The sequence below is a fragment of the Ranitomeya variabilis genome, chromosome 1 (assembly GCF_051348905.1).
Source record: "Ranitomeya variabilis isolate aRanVar5 chromosome 1, aRanVar5.hap1, whole genome shotgun sequence".
In the NCBI taxonomy this organism is placed as follows: domain Eukaryota; kingdom Metazoa; phylum Chordata; class Amphibia; order Anura; family Dendrobatidae; genus Ranitomeya; species Ranitomeya variabilis.
This window is the reverse complement of record NC_135232.1, coordinates 411,213,384-411,216,450: the sequence shown is the minus strand read 5'-3', so window position 1 is coordinate 411,216,450 and position 3,067 is coordinate 411,213,384. Positions and strand designations below refer to the sequence as shown.

Below are 3,067 nucleotides of genomic sequence, written 5' to 3'. Positions count from 1 at the left end.
ATAGATAGAAAAAAAGGAACAGCACAGTATAATACTTATCTTCGGGTGCAAGGCCCCTAGACAATCCGTCCAATGCCTTTTTCTTGGAACTCTAGAAAGATAGATAGACAGATAGACAGACAGACAGTTAGATAGATAGATAGATAGATAGATAGATAGATAGATAGATAGATAGATAGATAGATAGATAATAGAGAGATAAATAAATGATAGATGGATATTAGTTAGATATGAGATAGATAGATAGATGATAGATAGATAGATAGATAGATAGATAGATAGATAGATAGATAGATAGATAGATGATAGATAGATAGATAGATAATAAATAGATAGATAGATAGTGATAGATATTAGATAGATAGATAGATAGATAATGATAGATAGATAGATAGACAGACAGACAGTTAGATAGATAGATAGATAGATAGATAGATAATAGAGAGATAAATAAATGATAGATGGATATTAGTTAGATATGAGATAGATAGATAGATGATAGATAGATAGATAGATAGATAGATAGATTGATAGATAGATAGATAATAAATAGATAGATAGATAGTGATAGATATTAGATAGATAGATAGATAGATAATGATAGATAGATAGATAGATAGATAGATAGATAGATAAAAAGATAAGTTATGATAGATAGATATTAGATAGATACATAGATAGCTAGATAGATAGATAGATAGATAGATAGATAATAGATATTAGATAGATAGATGATAGATAGATAATGATAGATAGTAGATAGTGATAGATAAGAGATAGATGGATACATAATAGATAGATATTAGATAGATAGATAGATAGATAGATAATAGATAGATATTAGATAGATAGATAGATAGATAGATAGATAGTGATAAATAGATATTAGATAGATAGGTAGATAGATAGATAGATAGATAGATAGTGATAGATAGATAGATAGATAGATAGATAGATAGATAAATAATGATAGATACATAGATTGATAGTGATAGATAATAGATGGTGATAGATAATAGATAGATGGTGATAGATTTGTAGACAAATAAACAGTAGACAGAGAGAGTAAGCAAAGAAATACATAAATAAATTGATAGCTATCGGTTACGGTTACATTTTGACTCTCTGGCCACCATTCCCTAATGTGAGTGTGAGAGCGCCAGTAGCAGACACGCCGTCGTCTCTGTGAGGAGCCGTGTCCGCAGCCCGTGCAGGAAGCCTCCGTGCCGCCGGTGTAGTGTCGGTAATAACCTGCAGTCAGCATTTCTATCATGTCTTTATTGTGAGCGGAGCACGTGGAGGGCTAATATTCCCAGCACATGCCTCCTGTACAGAAGCCAGCAGAAGTGTGCGTGCATGGAGGAGAGTGGCGGCAGAGACATCAGCACCATGGACAGCTGCCATGCACGCTCCCGTGCTGAGCGGTAACACATTCTGAGGGAGACCACAGCCGGCCCCGCACACAGCTGATGGCTGGGAGATAGCCGGGCGGCCCCTCACAGAGAGCTGGCCGGGGGATAGCCGGGGGATAGCCGGGGATAGCCAGGCTGCCTCCTCTCCTCCACACTGCCGGCAGCAGCAGCTCGGGCTCGGTCCTGCCATCTCTCCTCACTGAGGATCCTCTCACTTTTTGTGACTGCCCTCTCCAAGTCATCCTCTGCCTCCATCTCCCTCCTCCTCGCACTCAGTCTCTTCCCTCCTCCTCCTCCTCCTCCTCCACTCTCCTTCTCTCCCTGGCTCCCAGCACCAGCGGGGGAGAGTGCAGGTACTGCTCCGCACTTTCTGCCGGATTTGGCCGGGACTGAGGGGGAATGCTTGGGCGGCCAGCAGCCAGTCAGCCTGCAGCAGCGGAGCGCGGCCCCGGGAGGCTGACTGACTGACTCACCCATGTGTCCTCTTCTTTCTTGCAGTTCAGACTTTGCTTCTCTTTGTGTGGAATAAAAGACGCTTCTCACTGGGAGGATAAGCCGCCGAAGACTCCTCTGGGTTTCCTCGGGTGACAGGACTGGCTGCACTAGTAAGTACCCGAGTTGCTGCCTTTGCTGACAGTCATGGGGTGAACTTGGCTGGAGTTGCCTGGACGAGGAGGCTGCTGTTGGGCTGTTCCCCTGCAGGGTGCTGGTGGGTGCCCATTCATGCTGCCCTGTGCCCTGCTTGTGGAGGGTTACATTGCTGCACTTGGCTCCTGGTGTCTGTAGTTGTCACAAAGCCTAAAGTTTGGCACACACTGAGTTACTGTGTGGGCAGGAGGCTCCATGTAATAGCCCACGGTCAGGCTCTGCCTTGTCGGGGCTTTACATCATGTCTTTCTATGAAACTTTGTCCTAGGAAAGCAGAATCAGCCACAAACACTAATGCACATAATCCTAGAGTGTATTCCGCCTCTTGATATTAAAACACTATAAGCATTGGCAGATTACCTACATTCAGAGGTTATGCCGCCATATGGTCTTTACATCTGGGCTGCGAGGAGGATAATTGAATGTGTAATGTAGCATCATAACTCCTATAGTTTATGGGAAGCAGTTCACATTGAAAATGCAGTCACCAGCCTGAAGACCTCAGCCCTGATCATATGGGTTTCACCACAGACAGCACACATTTCAATCTCTGGAGGATACCATACACCAAACATTCTTTTTCTGCAGATATTGCTTATTTAAACTATGTCATTACCTCAAGGAAAGTTTCTTCTTAAAGTTAATAAACCTATTAGATTTAATCACACATTTAAGCTTCGTATAATCAAAATAAAGAACTAATGAAAGAAACCAAAGTAATGGCCAATTTAGTGTTATGTTGTTCAGACCCCCTTATATATGTATTAACATTTACCTCTTCTTAAAGGGGGTATGTATGTAATTAGTATAAGAGCTAAGAGGCCTTTCTTATTCTGTATTGTTTAGCAGTGGTTATTAGAAAACTTAGATAATGTCTCCGAGTACTAAATGATAGCACAATGTGACACCAAAGGGAATTAGCAGACCTTACTTTCCATTTTTATGACTGAGTCACTTTGCTTTCAGCATATACTGGCCAATTATTTGATATTATTTGATTATTAAAG

At 41.5% G+C, this 3,067-nt stretch overlaps 1 protein-coding gene across 20 annotated transcripts in view; it reads left to right on the top strand.

The window, feature by feature from the left end:
• Nucleotides 1-1,780: 1,780 nt before the first annotated feature.
• PTPRD (protein tyrosine phosphatase receptor type D) overlaps nt 1,781-3,067 on the top strand; it is a 2,959,440-nt gene continuing 2,958,153 nt past the window's right edge. For 15 of the 20 annotated variants that reach the window (XM_077249205.1, XM_077249204.1, XM_077249203.1 and 12 more), the window contains exon 1: nt 1,782-2,017. The gene's annotated coding sequence lies outside the window, so the exon portion shown is untranslated. Of the gene's footprint in view, nt 2,018-3,067 lie in introns of all 20 variants that reach the window. The other 5 variants (XM_077249210.1, XM_077249209.1, XM_077249206.1 and 2 more) reach the window with 2 other exon arrangements.